Here is a 20,632-nt window from a genome sequence, read left to right on the forward strand (position 1 = left end):
GTTATTAACTAGCTTTTACCTCTGTGGTTATTTATCATCGAGTTATTGTTGGAAGAAAGTCTCTGTTCTTGCCATTCTGTTGGCACAGTGGCTTATCTGTGTCAGTGCCTTATCAAGCGGGACACTCCATGTTTCTTACAGTCCGTACACAAAGAAGTAAAATAAACTGCATAGACTCAGGAACCCAGTAAAATCAAACCAGTTTGTGGATGGCAATCTCTTGGTTTTGACCCAGTCCTTTGACACTCAAGTCAAAGAGCTGGAGGTCAACAGTGCATCAAGATCAAGCTTCTTAACAAAGAAAAAGGCCAGATATAATGCTTTTTTTGCCACATTTTTTCATTATGGAAATAAGGGAATAATGCATGCATCACTACAAAGCTTTAAAAGGAGAACACCGGGCTTCATTGAACTCGCATGCTTTGAAAAGCCAGACTCACAACCAAGCCTCAATCTCAAAGAAAGACTAAGGTGGTACCTGGTCAGTGCCTGGCTGCTCGCTTACGGTGCAGGGGGGTGGAAAACATCACCAAAACACATGGCGGAACTGTTACAGATAGTTTTGTATTATCGTTATGTGACTTTTACTTTCCAAGTTTTTTGTGTGTTCAGTGCTTCTGAGGGAATATTTGTGGCTTTTCCTCCAAAGAAACAAAGAGAGAAAGGAGAGAGAGAGAGAGAGTGTGGATGTGTGTATTGGGATTTCGTTGCCTCCATACCATGCACTACTAGTGTACAGTACATGGAGGACTGACAGCTGCCAAATGCCTCTTTCACTGTACTGTATATTAACGCTCATGTTAATTGCGTGACAGCAACTCTTACATTTTCATTTGATACATAAATCGGGGCATTCCTCTTTGTCACCCCCATAGAAGTGCCAACCTGTTTCTTTCAGAGTGATATGATGATCTTCTTCAGTTTCTCTTTTTTTTTTTATTTATTGGAATGAAGTGGAATTTTAACCTTGAATCATAACAACCTTACTGAAAGGAATAAAGCCACAAAGAAAAAAAACAAATATATGTGGGATATATAAGAAGATATAAAAATATATAAATATATTCTTTTGTTATATCTAATCTTGTATTTATCAAATTGTTTATAGCAAAACGTGAATGTAAAGTATTTTAAACGTAACTGTCTATAGTCCTGACATGGTGTTTGATGTATAGCTAAGATGAACTATTTAGAGTAAAAAATATATATATATATATTCTTCAGTGTAACCCTGGGCTTCTTTGTCACATATGATTGTGAACAACATGCCCTGGCTTTCCTGGACTATGTTTACAGAAATACTGTGTACAATACCAATGTCCTGTTGAACGTGAGTGACAACTATCTATAAAGAAGTCTGAAGTATTCACACTATGATAATAAAGAATTTCTTCTACACACTCGACGTTCTTGCGCTTTGTGCTCTGATTGACTGTTTAATCAGTTTTGAGGGACTTCCAGCCACGGGGTCCCTCTTTATCTGCAGCTACAGAAACTACATTTGTTTTTTCTGCTGACTGAGGGCTTCTCTCAGGGGCTGACTGGGCTTTTCCACTGTGCCTTTGTTTGCCCGACTTATGGGTCCTCAATGGGCATTCTTTGCAACAACTAAGCTACTGAGGTTCAGTTTTCTTTGCTGCACGCATTCCCAGTTTCCATGATCATCGATTATTCTGCACATACACAGATCAGCCACAACATTAAGGCCAGGCACCCCCACCCCACAGCAATGGCACTCCTTGATGGCAGCAGCCATCCCCAGCAGGATGCAGCCTGACACAGGCACACACACAAAAGTGGTTTAGAAACAACGAAAAAAAACCCAAAGAACAGCACAAGGTGTTGACCTGGCCTCCAAATTCACTAGATCCTAAACTGATCAAGTATCTGTAGAATGCACTGGGACAAGCCTGATCCACAGAGGCCCTTCCCCTCAACCAATAGGACCCAAAGACCCCCACTAACAATATTCTGTTACCAGACACCACAGGACACCCTCAGAAGGCCCATGTCCATTCTCTGATGAGTCACAACTGTTTTGGAGGCACAAGGGAGACCTACACAATATTAGGAAGGTGGTCATAATGTTATGTCTAATCAGTGTACATTGTAATTATTATTTTACTCTGCAAGAAATCTATTTCACTGTAATTTAAGTAAATGATAAAAGAAGAATGCAAAATGTTTTACTGAAGATCCATTTAATTTGTTCACAAAGAGCTGCACTGTGCATTACACTGAAGGATAATAAGATTAGGCTAATGAAGCTGAGCAAAATCACTCACATCTTTGAGGATTTACTGTTGTCATATTTCTATTGTGAATGCTTGACACAAAATATACATATTATCCAGGTTATCTGAATAAAGATAAACTAGTCAACCAAGGAACAGTGTTAAGTGTAACAGAAGACTAAATGGGTGAGCGGGCAAGCAATGAGCAGTGATATTAGATTTTTAGTTTGGTAACTGCGCTTTAATAACATAAAATTTATGTGTGAGAAAATTCACATCCTTTTATGAGTAGAAGCATAAACTATCTATGTGAAGTGTCAGCCCTTATAGCAAGATATTGGTTGACATGTACTGACTTTGGCCTCCGTGTTGAGGCACAAAGGACTTAGAAAAACTACCTGGGTGCTGTCCAATCTATGACTAAAGAGAAAGGCCAGAGAAGCCAAGCCGATAGAACACTCACTTAAACGCCAGCTATTTCACAAACCAACACGTTCTGCATCACATGTACAGTGAAAGTAAAAAAAGACCTGAATTACTAGCCATCTTGAAAGTAATGGTCTATAATGTTGCCACTCTGACTGACACAAATGACTGAAACCTCTGACCTTAGTTCAACACAAGGTTGCCACACGTCTTTAAAGGAACACATTTTCTTGAGGAACTCACATTGAGACCAATCATTTTGACCATCCCTATTTTAAATACATTTGTTACAATGCAATCCTCATGATTAAAAAATAATCCATAATGCACCAAACAAGCTCATTTTCATCAGCGTGTTTTACTTTTTACTGAAATGTGACTGACTGACTTCACTGTACAGAGACCAGACTCGGAGAAGCCCAAAGGTGTCTGTACATAGAAGGCATAGCGTGTCTGTGTATTTACACTAGGGGTGTTCAGGCACGTAACTGGAGGTCATGCGTGTTTTAAAAGCACTCAGAGCCAAATACACAATCCTCGTAGTTACACTCATAAAAGATGGCAAAATCAGCTTCAAGTGTAAAAATGTTTTTTGGCCATGCTTTGGGCCTGTGTATACAGCTGGAGTGACTAAAATATAAACCTATATATGCACTCCAGCATGTGGGATGGAAACAAGGCTGAAATGCTTTCTGTGTGGACATACATTGTGTAAGTCAAGCTTAATTCTGTCTGCCTTCACTCATACGGTGGGCTTGAGTGCTGGAATAGTGATGCGGTGTTTAGCATTACAATGTCAAAGCTAAAAGGGTCAAATTGGGGAGTCTGCAGCTCTACATACCCCATAGGTGCAAATGGTTTTCTGCCATTAGCCCTGTGGTTGGTTGGTGTAAACCAGAATGGAAGCAAATAACGTAGTTGAGCAATGAGACTTTTGAAGCATAGAAGGGCTTTATGCTGAGGCAAAAGGTGTGGTGACTTTGTGAGAAAGGTTTGCAGATTTGCCATAAGACCTGCACTGGGTATAATGTGGGGCAGACAAAAGGCAACTTTAAGGAGATCCTCAACTTGGCCTGGCCCTTTGTGGTACAAGGTTGGAGGACCTCAGCAAACTTTTCCTCTTCTCTGTTGAGCGGAGCTTGAGAACAGTACGTGCTGACAGATGGGGTGGTGGTTACCATTTTTTGTTTCCTAATAAGGAGAATGAATTATCATATCTGGTCTGAAAACATCCACCAGAAGAACCTAAATGATAGTCTGCCATTGTGACGTATTACTATCAGCATGAATTAATGACAGTGCAGATATTTAACATTAATATATTCGACTTAATAGTCAGACAAAACAGTTGTTGTTGATCTTGGTTACTCTAGAAATACCACCTGTCAAAATACTTTTCACATATCTGAAACATAGATAGTCATGTGAAACACTGCATCTGTTAAAGCTGCTTGCCATATCTTCTTGGATGCTGTTACCTTGAAGGAAAGATCAGAGGAGCAGAGGGCAGTCGGGCTTAAAATAAACACACAGGTCTTGTCCAAGATTTAGGCCATAATTGGCAAGACCAACAGGCAAGACAAAGAAAGGTTGAGATAAGGAGAAAACCCGGAGAGAACAGACCTGAGAAAGAGTACTGATAGTAGAAGACAGATCAATGAGTCAGTCATGGGTCATGGAAAAGGTAAAGATGAAAAGGGTCCACAAAAATGTCTCTTTTTGAGCTTGTGTTATCATACTTCAATACCTTTATGGAGGGAAGCACAAAGAAGGGATGCATGATTCCTTAGAAGAGTTGGTTTAAGAAAATGTCATTAAGAAAAAAAGTAAATGGGACAATGGCAAACATGGGACAAAACCACCAAACGTCTGTGGCATTCACATATCTAGGTCAAGGTATATCTAAAACAAACCTAAACCAAAAGCAAGTGGACCTCTTTGAGTCCGCTTGCTTCTCATTTAAGAAGTCTTACCCAATATTCAAGTGACCTCTTCAGTTTTTAAGACTGGTTTGGAGTTTTGGTTTTTGTTCTGGGTTTATTTTGGGTGGTGCCCACCTTTGTTTACTTTGTCGAAAAAATCCAACTAGACTTAGATTAAACCATTGTGGCCTATGATGTCAACACACTCTTTACATGCATTCCCAACCAAGAAGTAAGTAGAGAGGTAAGAAAATCACTGCTGCTGCTGCTGGACAACACTTTGTCCAACAGTCCCACAGGACTAACCTCGCCCCAGACCACATTAGTGTCTTGCTTGGCCTTTGCTTTCTGCAGTTTTCGATGGGATCACCGGTTTCACAACTTGATTCTGGGAAGCTTCTGGCACTAAATAGGTTGTTAGAAAGTCCCGCATTGTAAAAAGAAGAAGAAGAACTTTCTCTAATTGTAGGTGAATATTAGGTGGATAACAGACACTAGGTATGTTCATCTCAGGTGGGCACCACGCACAGATGTTTCTAATAAAACCTAAACTCCCTTCTCCCTTCTCTCGTTTAGAATTGAAGAAACCACTTGGGTGAGTGGTGAAATCTCTCCAAGTAAACTCAAACAAGTCCAGCTGCCTTTGTGTGAACTTTATTTTTGATGTTAGCTGCCAAACATTTGCTTCTTTTGTTCTGGCTCATCCTGGTGTCCATGTAGCTCTTGTAGCTTTGTTTTGTGACTGCTAGTGTTGGACTAGCTTCCACTAACTGCCTGAGACCTGTCCAAAGCAAGAAACAACCACAATGCCAATAGAAACTAACTACAAAACTAGAAACTCCAATCTCAGTGCAATAATGAGGTGAAAAAGAGTGATGGAAATAAGGTTTGTCACTTACTTATCTAGACGGGATAATGTTAACGAAATGCTTGTATTTCCTTCCATTGAGTAACTGCCTGTGTGATACGTTTCTTTTTCCTTGGCTCTTCTTGTTTTTGCCAGGTAGAGTTTACACAGTTGTTGTTCCGAGGACCCAGCCACCCATAGCTACTGGAAATGCGCTTCCTTTGTGCTGTAAATCGAGGAGATTTCATACATGGTGGCAGGCAGAATTGCATGGTGATGTATAGGGAGCCATACATATAAACTCAGATGGTGTCCTTATGTCCTTATAGTCTTACATTCAATTTACACCTAAAGAGGAATTACTCACTATTGTCATAATTCTAATCATCTGTGTACTCATCATACACTTGTTTGCATACTGTATGATAGTATCATTTATCTTTCCAAAACTACTTATATTGTACGCAAAAGCTTCCTTTACTGCTCATAAACAGCTTGTACAGTTGAAACCAGAAGTTTACATACACTCTGTTAAAAGACACATAAATATTTTTTCCTCACTGTCTGAAGTTAAATCAGACTAAACCTCTCCTGTTTTAGGTCAGTTAGGATTACCAAAATTATTTCTATTTGCTAAATGCCACAATAATGAGAGAGAGAATTTCTTAGAGATTTTTTTATTACTTTTTTCAAAGTCAGAAGTTTACATACATTTCCTTAGTATTTGGTAGCACTGCCTTTAAACTGTATGACTTGGGTCAAACGCTTTGGGTATCCTTCCACAAGCTTCTTGCAATAGTCTCCTGGAATTCTGGTCCATTCTTTGCAACTGAGTCAGAGTTGTAGGCCACCTCACTCACACACGCCTTTTCAGATCTGCCCACACATTTTCTATGGGATTGAGACCGGGGCTTTGTGATGGCCACTCCAAAAGATTGATTTTGTTGTCCTTAAGCCACTTTGTAACTACTTTGGCAGTATATTAGGGTCATTGTCCATTTGGAAGACCCATTTGCGCCCAAGCTTTAACTTCCTGGCTGATGTCTTGAGATGCTGCTTCAGTATTTCCACATAATGCTCTTTCCTCATGATGCCGTCTATTTTATGAAGTGCACCAGTTCCTCCTGTGGCAAAACAGCCCCACAACACGATGCAACCACCCCCATACTTCACAGTTGGGATGGTGTTCTCAGGCTTACAAGCTTCCCCCTTTTTCCTCATTAAGGCCAGACAGTTCCACTTTAGTTTCATGAGACCACAGGACATGTCTCCAAAAATTAAGGTCTTTGTCCCTGTGTGCATTTGCAAACTGCAATCTGGCTTTTTTATGTTGCTTTTGGAGTAATGGCTTCTTCTTCGCTGAGTGGCCTTTCAGCCCATGTCAGTACAGGACACGTTTCACTGTGGAGACTGACACTCTCTTACCAGCTTCAGCCATCATCTTGACAAGGTCTTTAGCTTTTGTTCTGGGGTTAATTCGCATGTTTCGGACCAAAACACGTTCATCTCTGGGACATAGAACCCGTCTCCTTCCTGAGCGGTATGATGGCTGGACATTCCCACGATGTCTATACTTGCATATAATTGTTTGAACAGATGAACGTGGCACCTTCAAGCATCTGGAAATTGTACCCAAGGATGAACCAGACTTGTGGAGCTCCACAATTCTCTTCCTGATACCTTGGCTGATTTCTTTTGATTTTCCCATGATGTCAAACAAGGAAGCAGTGTGTTTGAGGTGTAGCCTTAAAATACATCCACAGGTGTGCCTCCAATTACATCAAATGTTGTCTGTTAACCTATCAGAAGCTTCCAAAGCCATGACATCACCATCAGGGCTTTCCTTCATTGTGTAAAGACATAGTAATCTTTGTGTATGTAAACTTCTGACTTTGAAGAAAGTAATAAAAAATCCTCTAAGAAATTCTCTCTCTCATTATTGTGGCATTTAGCAAATAGAAATAATTTTGGTAATCCTAACTGACCTAAAACAGGAGAGGTTTAGTCTGATTTAACTTCAGACAGTGAGGAAAAAAGGTTTATGTGTCTTTTAACACAGTGTATGTAAACATCTGGTTTCAACTGTGTGTCTGCTTACTTGAGCTATTTCTTTGCTCCTTTCCTGACCATGACGAAAGATTTCAGGGTGACGTTTCTAATAGAATTTGAGGGTTTAGTGACCCTTAAAAATAATAAATAAATCTAAAGTTCAGCTGTGTCTGGTTTCAATTCAAGCTGTTTTGTAAAACTATCAATATTTCAAAATCTTGTATGTTATTTTCCAGATGGAGGAAAGGTTCACTTCTGAAATCTAATTAGAACAACAGTGCGTGAAGACCATTTACTACATGCGGTAACAGGCTACGCAGATTAACAATGTTTGCATTGGTTCTGCTGCAACACTTTTAGCACGGTGCGTAAAGAAGAAGTGCTTTGAGATGGGGACAATCTCTTTCTCTCTGTGATGACTCCCAAACTGTGCTTTGTCTTTGAGAAGCACAAAATAGAACAGAAACAGAACAGAAAAGGAGTCTTGCTTACTTCAAATGTATGACGAATGTATGACTTTACTCATGGGGTTTCAAAGTGTCTGTCAATTTAATGCAACACTGCAGGCCATGGCGAATGAAACATAAAATACAGTATTATTTCTACAGGATGTAATACATCAGAAAAAAGTTCTACAAATTGGAAATAATATCATTTCACTGAGTAAGAAAGTTTTGTTTTCTGCTTTAGGACCAGTTTGTTAATGAACAATTTCATCAGTGTTTCTGCACAGGTTTGTTGTTTTGGCTGTAATAGTCTGTCTTTTCCTGCCTGTGTCTTCTCTTCTACTCAGTGCCCCCAGTTCTACCTTAATGCAGCAAAAAGGTCAAACCCACAAACTTTCATCAAATTTGTTTAGCCAATAAAAGTCAAGCCAGACCTCCATAGACTGCTTCTTAATTGTCAGCTCTGTGCAGCGCTAATGTGATTGGGACAAAGGAGAGCCATTTTTTAATGCACCTCCTTAGACCAAGGTCTTGTTCTATACACACAGGCTATTGCCAGGCAATAATCCATATGAGTGAGCAGTCAAATCTTTTTGTGGCTGGCAGGAACACTTCATGGAGAGAATCCTCACGCAAGGAGATCAGTGGAAAAATGATTATTATACCCTTTCTGTCCTTCGGGGTCAAAGGCAGATGTGTTAACACATGCTTATGAAGTCCTGTGAGCTGTTGTTATGAGTAGTACACGACAAGCAGTGTGTCAGAGGATCATTTGTAGTATCTTTCATTTTGTGCCATGAGATCTTGCTATGGTACATGCACTACTGGAATGTGAGCACTTTGTTCTGTGATGTATACAGCTCGAAATAAACCTCACAGACATACACTGTTGCAGATCCAAGTTGACTGATTAAGGGTCAGGGTAGGGGTTATCATGGGGTCTCAACCCAAAGCCAGGTAGGTTTAACAAAATGTCATAAATCAGGGCCTCTCTTTGGTACAGCAAATACCATCTTGTTTTTCTTGGAAATGGGGAGGAAACTCAGTGAGCAATGAGATTTTCCACCACAATGTCCAACTGTGACAAAAACAATCTTTGAATATGTCTGTTTTTCTTTTTGATGGATGGGATCATGCCCCATTACGTGTTTTCCATTACTGTATGCCAGGATTAATAAATAAATTAGCGTGTTTCTGTTTTGTTCTGTGCATCGCTTCTAATATCTCCGACAGTTAAAGTGAGGGACGCATCAAGTCACATGCCTCTCTGTCGGGCTCTCTGAACGCAGTTCGTAACCACATGGTTAAATCGGAAGTTGTGCTACAGAACAGTTGTGGACACGCCATGATGACCAGCATTCCTCGCAGGCAGGAAACCCCTCTCCTCCCATGGGCATGCGCTCTGTGGGTGATGCATTTCCTGTTTATTTCTTGGGCCACCCCTCCAACTTGGACTGAGTCCAAAGTGTCTTCACAAGGATGCGATAACTCTTCAACCCATGTGACCTTTTTCCTTCACATTTGTGGTCCAGTCCATTCTTCTTCTTTTTTTTTTTTTTCACTCCAGTCACGGTAGCAAAGGTTTCAATTAAAAAAAAATAGCTCCTGCTTCCTGTCTCTAGAGCAAACACAGACATGAATCTAATTCATCTAAATTCAGATTCCCACATACGATATGCGTACATATGGTCCCAAATTCTCAGAACTCCTAGAGCAAAAGCACAACGCTCAAGATTAAATTAGTTAATGTCTAGACAACATATTTAACTTACAGAGAAACATGCTGCTTAAGACATTATCTGTGCCCCCTATACTGTGTGAGAAACCACCTCTCAGCTTAAAGACTTTATTTATGATTTGGTTAAATCTTTTTAAGAGCAACACATAAATATGCCGAGCGGTGTCAATTAAAATCTTATTTGCCTTAGCATTAGTTTGGGAGTCGTGTTACTTTTACAGTATTTTTATGTATACTTTAGCAGCTGTAATGGCAAATTTATGAAAGGCCTACAAGGGGGGAAGAACCAACACTTAATCATACATGCGTGTGTGTATATACGTAGACGCATGGGCACACACATGAGAGTACTTCCAGGGCAGACCACAGCAATCTGATATAAATCCTTCTGGGAGGGTTACTTTGAGGTTCGCGTTTAAAAATAGGCACAGTGTTGTTCCGTCGATTCCCCACTAAAAAACTTTGCTGATAACATAAGCTGGAAAATCACTTGAACTTGGGCACACTGGTCTGTTAACAATTCTTCCCATTCATTATCACATATGTTTCTATATCTGTATTTCCAGAAGTGGATAAAATATGCGGCTTGATTCGATGATAACTTTTCTGCGTTCGTTGTTTTTATGTTGTTCTTCTCATGGTGCAGCTACAATAATCCAGCATGTGTAACAGACTTTAATATAACAAATTATTTGATGATGGCTAAAAAATCTGCTCTCGCTTTAAGACATTTGTGCTTATTTGATCATTAATAAAACTGAACAAAAACAAGAGCAGACCTGTTTGGTTAAATTATGCTACAGCCCACATTTCAGTTCACTTCTACACATTTTGATATCAGTGTCAACAGTTCTCTTGTTATCTGCATTGTCTTGACATAGAAATGAACAGAAATCAGAAAAACAAAGAGCACATGAAATGCAAAATGTGTGAATAATTATTAAGATTTATATAAAATACTCTGTATCAAGGTAGGAGTTTGATGTCCTGGCCTGAGATGAGGGGTCGTTGCATGTGTTGGGATTAATGTAAGTGTTCACATGTGTCTGCATTTAAGAGTGTGAGGGTGTATGTGTGTGCATGCATTGGCTCCTTATTTAGAGTCAGTGTAATATGGCCTACATTTGGTAAGTCCCTGTAAGTGCTTTTACACCTGTGATAATCAGTTGCAGTTCTGGCTCATTTAAGATGCCAAGGACCAGAATGGGCCCAGTTGTTCTTTTTAAAGGGGCCAGTTAAATGAACCCTGAAACGAAGTTTATTATAGCAGTGGCTCATAATGAGAAACTGGAATCCCTGCATTGCGGCTGTATGCCTCGGCCAACCAGTCAAGTGGCCGTTTACGTCCATATCTGTCCAGGCTTGTTCAATACATATTGTTAAAACTTAGGAAGTGTTTTAACAATGTCACAGTGAAGATGACCATTGACCTTTTGGATATTAAATGTAATTAATTGTTCTATCCTTTTCCATATTACGTAACATGTTGCCATAACTAGATTAATTCTTCGGTTATTGGCTTAAATGTGAGGTTACTGTGACCCTCGACCACTACAGTCTCATCAGTTCCTTTCACATCTTTATGCTGACTTTGAAGAAATTCCTTGAAGGTGTTTCTGAAATATCCCATTCAGAAAAATTAGCATGATTGACTGGACAGCCTGAAAACACAATGCCACAGCTGTCACCGACAGAGGCAGGAAAAAAGGAAAAAAAGCCAACTGAGATGGGTGAGATTACCTAAAAATATACACACATTTGCCATTTAAATAGGTACACTTATGGAAAGGATTGCATTGTGCTACTGCAGTCCTGCACTAAACCTTAGCTTCATGAAGGTTGTGGTATTCATCATTTGTTTAAAATTACTGTGAGAGCTGTCGATTCAACTTTGTTTCTCTGATTCAGTGCATGTTTCTGTGATTTTGACAACACCACTTTAGTCAGTGGGCCTGGCTTAATAACATAAACCCTTTTGTTTTTAATTTAATACATTAGCAGAGCACCGCAAACTACATTCCACAAAATGAAATAAACGTAACAACATTAACTGATCACCATAACCTTCACGAAGATAAGATTTAGTGCAGCTCTATTACATTAGAATGTATTCGTATTCATTAGTTTGCCTAATGAACTGGCAAGTGAGTGTATAATATCTGAACAGCTGGAGCATATTAGTAGCATGCCAAGCCATGTCCAGCTCTATATTTTGTGTGTTTTGCATGTTATTACTAACCAACTTTGGCCCTAAACACCTCGATGTCATGTAACACCATAAAGAGACGCACAAAAACTCTAGAATGCTTTGCCTCAATGTGCAAAATGTGGGAAAACGTGCATCCATGGGCATGCCATTCATTACATGATGTCATGTACACTCGCACATACAACAGAGCAAAAGCAGCACACCTAACAAAACAAAGTCCAGCAGGTTACTAGATGCACATGGACATGCAAATTTGTGGAAATTTCAAATTTATTGAGCGTGTGGCCAGGCCTGATCTAAAGTGTCTGTGGCTACAACTAAAACAACACAAGTGGACTGGACTGTGGTATCACAATAATGCATGAGTGCACCCCCAGACCTACACTTAGGTTTCCATCATGTCTGTTCAAATAATCTACATTATGTGCATCAGCCTGCTACAAGGGTTACGAGTGTACTGAACGGCGTGCTGTCAAAACATGGTTGACCTACATGGTAGACGGAAACAGCTGTTCTTGTTCTACTAACAAACGAGGTTTTATTATGTAGCCTCAAAAAATATTGCTGCATCTGTGGCTCATTTCATCACCTCAATAATGGCAATGTTTATCCAAAGGGGGAGAGAGAGGGAGAGAGAGAGAGATAGAGATAGAGAGATAGAGAGAGAGAGAGAGATTGAAAGAAACTTGATTTATTCTGAAATTGGGAGAAAAGTTTTAAAGTATGTCCTGTTTTGTTGTTTGTTGTGATTTGATCGTTACATGGGAGCTGATGTAAAGATAAAATAACTTGCTGTCTGATATTAACTTCCTGAGATTTAACGCAACTTTGAAGGTTTTATTATTACATTTTGATAATTGGTTTGTTTTCTTACTTCCACAAAGTTTATAACTGAGTCATGCTACTCTCCTAAACCATCCCATACTGATACAGCTTCATCTCCACAAACCGCTGAGTAAACCAGTGGTTAGAGAAGACACGTGGCATCAGGTAGTCAATTTAATTTATTAAGCACATTTAAAAACAACAACAACAAAGCAGAGTTGACCAAAGTGCTGTGGAATCAGGGTTGCAAAACCCATAAGAGCACACAGCAGATGACAAGAAGACAGAAAAAAATTCATATAAAAGCGGGTCTCAAAAAGTGAAATGAGTTTTAAGATAGAATTTAACTACAGGTAGTTTCTGGCCATCATAACATGCTGATTAACATGCACTGATCATGCGACAACCAGAAGCAACCAGGTCCATGGACTTTAGGTTGGAGCTACAAGTTGCTGCCTGCCCACTCTAGTGATTTTTAGACAAACAATCAAATCTTAAATTCAATCCTAAAACACAGACGGATCAATCTGACCAAACATAAGTCAAATGACAACTGAACATCTAACTGCTATGGTCACATTGTAGCAATTCTTTGTCTCATTAGTATCTTCTTTACTTGTGTTACTTATTTACTCCACTTACAACGTCCATCGGCTCTAAGCCATACATGAAGGTTTTTTGTGCAAAAACTATAATAATGTTGAAATGCCACGCCCAAGAAACATTTAATAACCATGAGTCCAATTACTTTTGAACTCTAGCAGTTTGGGCACATACTTAAATATGTCCTTCTCCACATATACGGTATATGGTCCGGAATGTACTGTATATCATGGCTGCATTTGCCTTTTTGCCCTCTAGTGGTCAAAAACGGCGTAAACTATACTTACACCAATCAGCCACAACATTAACCAGGCACCCCCACCACATAGCAATGACACTCTTTGATGACAGCAGCCATCCCCGGATGCCTGTGTGAGGATGCAGCCTGACACAGGCACACACACACAAAAACAGCCTGCAGGAACAACAGGAACAACTCAGAAAACATGAAAAACAGCACAAGGTGTTGACCTGGCCTCCAAATTTCCTAGATCCCAAACTGATAAGTATCTGTGGGATGCACTGGAACAAGCCTGATCCACAGAGGCCCCTCCCAAAAGACCAAAGGCCCCCACTAACAACATTCTGTTGCCAGACACCACAGGACACCCTTAGAAGACCCATGTCCATTCTACGATGAGTCACAACTGTTTTGGGTCACAAAGGAGACCTACACTATATGAGGCAGGTGATCATAATGTTATGCCTGATTGGTGTATGTATAATGTTGCCAGTACATTGTAGGGAATCTCGACAAGCCTACATCTGATGAAGTGGTTGTTGGTTATGTCACTTGTTAGCAAAGTCAACTCTTTGAACCAGAGCAGGGAAGTACAGCATGTTCCTATGTGGAAAGGGATGTGGTGGGATCAGATGGAAGTGAGGGAGCGAGATAAACAAGTGATTCTTGTAACTGCTGAATAAATCTCAAATTACCACCCGCTGGCGTCTTAAATTTGTGTCTTTTTTTTCAAACGTTGTAGTGGGGACTGCCTCAAAAACATTCTTACCTTAAAAACGAACCTCTAAGAAAAACAATTCCAAGTAGATTATAGCTTTTCCTCCTCTTCAAGGTTTCTTTCACCTTCCATCTGGAACAATCTGCATCACTTTGCAATTCTTTAATAAAAAAAAAAAAGTTTAGGCAACACTAGTTTAGAAGGACCAAACAAGTGTCTGTTAGACGTATCGTCAGAAATAAACACTATACCCCTGACTCTCATAAAGGATCCTGAACTCTAGACATAGAGGTCACATGGAGGTTCATGTACAGACAAATTTGTGCGACTGATTTGTGTGTTCCGCCAGTTCTTCTTGTGTGTACGTTACTGAGGTGGTAAGTCATAGTGGCATAGTCATAGTGACAGCAACACTGGGAGTTGGATTGACGATGTCTGCCAGTGACTGGACAAAGGTACCTGTATGTACGAAGATTTTAACTTGAATGAAATGTTGATATGTCAGAGATTTGTTACATGTACATACAGAAGAAAATACAGTACTGTACTAGCTAGCTAGAATAATGAATCTAGAGGCATCAAATAACATTTCAGTTTGTCATGCTTAAAAGCTTTCCTGCTAAACACAGACATTGTACCTGTTCTGAAGCCGAACGGATGATGTTTACTTTGCGGTCATTGACCCAGTCAGAGTGACTAAGTGAGTTAATTTGATTCTGTGCAAACACTGCAACCCCCTACAGAGTCTAGCGCTAGGCACCTGCATCCTAGACATAGCCACAGATTACTGTTATTGGCAACATAGCCCTATCTTATAAAATTTGCGATCCACTTCTGGAACATCTCGGCCCTGCGTGCTGTTCCGAACGAACATCTTGGTCCTCTGCGCTTCTGCAGGGGAATAGAATCCCTTGGGGTGTGTCTGTACGGTCTCATATGGGGAACTCGTGATGGAGGAAAGGCTTGTGTGTGTGCGTGTTTGCCTCAGCTTCTTTCCAAAGTTGAAGTTGGCCACCACCGTTGGAGCAGCTGAGAAGTGCGCAGCTCGTTCCTACTTTTCTAGACATTCGCTGTCAAAAGTTATGTTCCATAAAAAGTGAAGTTACGTGTAAAAAATATACAGTACACTTAGGAAAACTTGCATACGAATGTGGTGTTTTCTTCTGGTGTTTCATCTCTACCTCCTCTTACTACTGCATATGGAACTCTTTTCTCTATAATATAATAATACCCATACCAAAAAAGGTCAGCTCTAACATTTTCACTGCATTCAGGCACCTCACAATCAGCATCACTTCTCACGCTGAAGGCTCATAAAGGTCAAGGCCAGTTAGCTGCTTTAATCTGGAAGAAAAATGTGGAACCTACACGCAACTGGAGAGGCTTCGTGTTTATGGCTGCAAATTGCTGTCTGACATTCTTGTTTACCATTACACAGCGTTGAAAAGTGCAGAAGTTAGATGACGTGCAATGCCTATCTACAAAGACAAAGCGGAGCAGATAGGGCAAACACAAACGTCCTGTCGTGAGTAAGGAGAGAATGTTTGTTTCCACCTAACCCTGGGCTAATGTCTCTGTTTCTCTGGTCCGCAACCCTCTCTCAGTTTTCTTCCTCTCTCTGCCTTCCACACTCCCCTTATCCTCTGTTTTTACCTCGCCCCCTCGCTCTATCTCTTTCACTCACTCATTTGAAATCCTGTTTGAGCTGGTTCCGAGTCTGCAGTCTGTCAAAGAAGGAGTATGGTCCTGATGTTATCATGTCCATCAGCAGTAGATTTCCTGAGAGGATGGTGTGTGTGTGTGCGTGTGTGTGTGTGTGTGGGTGTACATGTGTGCATGTCCATCTCCATGTGTCTGTTATTATGAGCTGCAATCTAGGCATTACACTAATGTTTCGCGTGATACAAGAAAGAATTTTATTTTTTTTTGCAGCAGATTCTGAATTCCAGTGATCATGTTGACTGCATGCAGTGAATGCTGTAGAAAAACAGTAGAAGAAGAATCCTTAAAGACTCAAGAAAAATAGTAAGTTTACTTCATATGACTATGCAGTTTTGGAACAGATTGCATTTGACACTGGCTCTCCTTTGCAGATATGATTAAACATGCTGCCTATCCGACACTGGCGCAAGCTATCCTGCATTGCCACTGCATCTCTGTGATAAGACACAGCATGTGCATTAAGTGTGTGTGAAAAGGGACATAAGACTAAGTTATCAGAGCTGTTTTCTTATCAGACAGATTTGTGGTCTCAGCCAGGGGATCTGGTCCGAGAGATGCCATCTATAGAAGTCATGGAGAGGGGAATAGAGATAACCTGCAGGATATAAAAGGAGATTTTGGAAAAGATGGTTCATAATAAACTCAAAAATATACATTAGATGTTGTTTGGGGAGTAGATTGGTTAATGCCCAGGGCCCTTAGCACTGTCTGCTTTGAGATAGTATTGTGTATTATCTGTTTTCATTGCCACTGGTGGAAACAGTGCCATATTAATACTGGAGTGTTATATTTTCTTATTCTTTATTAATCCCTTATGGGGCAGTTCTCTGCCTTTAATCCATCCATTCGTACACATAGTAGTGAGCACACTCTATGCAGTGGGTAGCCACGCATACAACACCCAGGGAAAGTTAAAGTTGCCTGATTGTGACTTAAAAGCATTTACTTGAACAATTGCATGTTTTCAATATGTGGTCCCTATTGGTACTTCAGTAGTATTATTCATTCTATGCAACCATAGAACAGACACCAGTCATCCGTGGTTATGGACTTCAGGTTGCTGTGGCCAGCTGGTCAGGTTCAATGTACTCTAGGTAAACAGGAGCACTAGCCGATGACTTATGTTCAGCCCCCGCATGGGACGACTAAATTCCTGATCATGAAAAACAAAAACAGATGTTCAGTCTACAGGCTACATAGGAATTTATTCCAGTGAGTAGATAGTTTGAGAGGTAGCACGGTGGTTTGAGGCCTGAAGTCAGTCGCCAGTTCGAACTCCACAGGTATCAGTGCTACAAATAAAACACTGTTTCACTTTCCTCTCCCTATCTTGTCGTATCTCTAGCTTGATGCTCTGTGGAGGGGGATAACCAGTCCAGGAGTCTGATCCTGTATATTCAAATTTTTGAATATTAGGTACAGATATGTAGTAGAATGGAAGCCTGCAAAGCCCCTTGTGGTAATCAAAGCAACAAGCAACCACAATACCTCTTAAGATCTCTTTAAAAAGAAATAACATCTAGTCCATGGATGACATGACAATAAATCAGTGTAACAGATTTTCTTTTCCTCGAAGACTACATGATTTGTCATAGCAGGAATGGCACACCCCATGTGAAACAACTTCCTCGGTTCCAGCAAATGTCCTCTCAGGCCCAGCTCACTTAAGGTCATTTTGAAGTCATCAGTCACACCTGTCACCCCTGCTCTGGTTGCCGTAATGTGCGGTCAGAAATAAGTCTGTTGAGATTCAAATTTAGTTCAAAGCCTTAGCAGGCCCTGTCCATGGTGCTGAGGGTCTGGGCTCGATAACAAACTTCAGCTAAACACTGAGACACGAAAGCTGCACTCAGGCAAATGGAATACGTTATCCCATCAGCTATAACATATAACATATTTCACATTTGGACTTGAGACCATTTGGTCATGCTATAAGTGTTGTTATGATGTTGGCTCTCTGAGACCGTGAGCCAGCTTTCACAGTATGGGACCTGAGAGGAGTAAAGGGAACACAGCCATCATATATTCCATTATTTACACCTGGGCTTTGTCTACATGATATATGAAGTAGCATAAAGTTGACTGTCAAAGCAACTCAGCTGACCAACAGTTACACCAAGGATAAAACCAGAAGTACATGAAGCAGGGCCAATCGCACATTTTTATTACTTTACTAAACTGAAAAAAAAAAATTAAATCCCAAACAGAACAGTTTTCTACTCCAGAAACACCTCTCTCATCTTTAGGTACTGTAAGACAGCAGGCTGCAGCCTGCAGGCCGCAGGTTTAGAGAGAAACTGAACTCACAACTAAATGCATTAATCCTCTTTTGTTTAAAGTTGGCCTTGCAAATAAAACGTAGGTTGTTCTTACACCCTATTTTCAATATAGGCTTGTTCCAGACATCTGTTCATTATTATTTATCCACTTCTTAGGACTATTTCCGGTTTCATTTGGATGACAAATAGCACTACTGAAGCAGGAGTAGGGAAATTAAACTGATCCTTATTTTCTGTGTCTATATTACAGTACAGTGTGACATTTCAGGGTTAGGGTTCCATATCGGTGCTTCTCTCCTCTTTTTCTAGACGTCAATTGTTTCTGTAACCAAATGCCTCATTGTCGTGCAACATATGTAGTCAAAACTAATAAAACTGGCCACAGAAATAAATCTTGTTCGTCAGGAACAGGACCTTCCTCTAACGTTGCTCTCAGTCTAGCCGCAGAGACGGGCAAAGCTGCTTTAGGGATGATGTAGTACCATGGTCAACCTTTCAGTCAGGAGAGCAGCCAGGCTTCATGGCATTCATTGTCCACAGATCCAGATCTTCAGTGCTGGAGACAAAGTGGAAGGGCCCCCGGGGCCACGTCAAGCTAATCATGGCAGCCAAAGGTAATTGGATTGACTTAAGTCCCCACAGGCACAGTATTAGAAAATCTTAATCAGTGTCATTGGTAGAAAGACAAGGGTGCTTAGCTTTCACAACCAATTAGAGTTAGCCATGCAGCTAAGAACCATTCTTTCAGAAATACTGAGTAATCCCCTTGTTTAGACAACAGTCCTTAAAGTTGTTCGTTTTTCTCAAAAGAATGTTAGAAAAGTAGAACCACTGTGGGAAAAAAAATGAAAACTTCACCCAAAAAAGAGAAAATCAAATGTTCTACTGTCAGTGACATTTAAGTAGTTTAAGTATTTAAGTGTTACATCTGAAGATTGTTTTTATACAAATCTTTCTCTGCTGATAGAGAATAACTTAACATCTGTTCTTGTCTTGCAAATCACATTTCAAAATGTGTTGCCTTCTGTCCCAATAGATTTTTGAAACTGTTTTTACTGGTTTTACAGAAGAAAGTATTACGCAATGTTTAACATATTCTGATCTGATTGACTCAAAAGAAGATTTGGTTTCATGACTCATGCTCCTAAACACAGTTGAGAAACATAAAATGTTCTGCTCATGAATAAATTTGGTTCTTCTTCTGTGAAATCGTATGTTCTTAAATGTTTGCCTAATTAAATAGTGGTAAACTGCCTTAAAATATTCTCTACGTTGTTTATTAGATTTTAAATTCTGACTAAATTACTAAAAGGGTAATGACTTACATTTTTTATCAAAAGGTTGAAAAGACAAAACGCTTCGTGGAGGTGTTTTGAGGTGTTCAAATGCTGCCATCTAGTGAGTGATCGTCATAACTGCAGGTCAAAGAATGTTGCTACTGGTAGATAGATAGATAGATAGATAGATTTTTATTTGTCACATGCACAGTTATACATAGTACAATGTACAGTGAAATGTGTTGTTGTACCTGCAGCCTGTAGTAAAAAGAAATAAAAAGAAAGAAATATAGTACTACAGTAAACAGTAGTATGCACACAAGGTAAGCAATATAAGTGTAATGTACACCAATAGAGAATTAAATATAAGAATAAAAAATAAAAATAAAAATAAAATAATAATATAGACTGAATAAAAATAAAAATATAGACTGGTAAACTTGGGGGGGTGGGGGGGGGGGGGGGGTTGTATATGTACATCAATTTACAGTGTTAGCAGCTTCATGAATAAAGTGCAGTGATATTTAAGTCCAGTTAAGGCTCAGAGTTGAGCAGGCGGATGGCATGGGGATAGAAACTCTTCTTCAGCCTCTCAGTCTTTGTCCTCAGGCATCGGAAACGCCGGCCTGATGGCAGTAGAGAGAAGAGAGAGTGTCCGGGGTGACTGGGCTGTTTCAGGATCTTTTGTGGCCCTTAACCTGCAACGCTTGGTGCAAATGGTAACAATGAGTCAAATCACAACATCAAGGAAGGAAATGGGGTCAAAATATAATGAGTGAGAGTGTGAGAGTGAGTTGTTCTGGTATAAGAATATTCACATCTTGTGTTCAAGTGCCGTACTCATACATACGTACATTAGCTCAAAGAGCATGGGACCAGGTTCAGCCAGTTAGCGGTTTGTTGCATTCAGTCAAAGCAGAAAACTTGATAGTAAGGATCCTTTGAGTCTGTCTTCCATGTCTGACTTCAGCCACTCATTTGTTGTTTTGAATAATGAGTGTAATATATGGCCTCAACTCAAACCATTGTGCAAACTACGTAGGTAGATGCAGACGTTAAGAAGAGCCAGGATCAATGTGAGTAGCTCCTACCAGTG

Source organism: Chelon labrosus, assembly GCF_963514085.1.
Source record: "Chelon labrosus genome assembly, chromosome: 3".
Taxonomy (NCBI): Eukaryota; Metazoa; Chordata; class Actinopteri; order Mugiliformes; family Mugilidae; genus Chelon; species Chelon labrosus.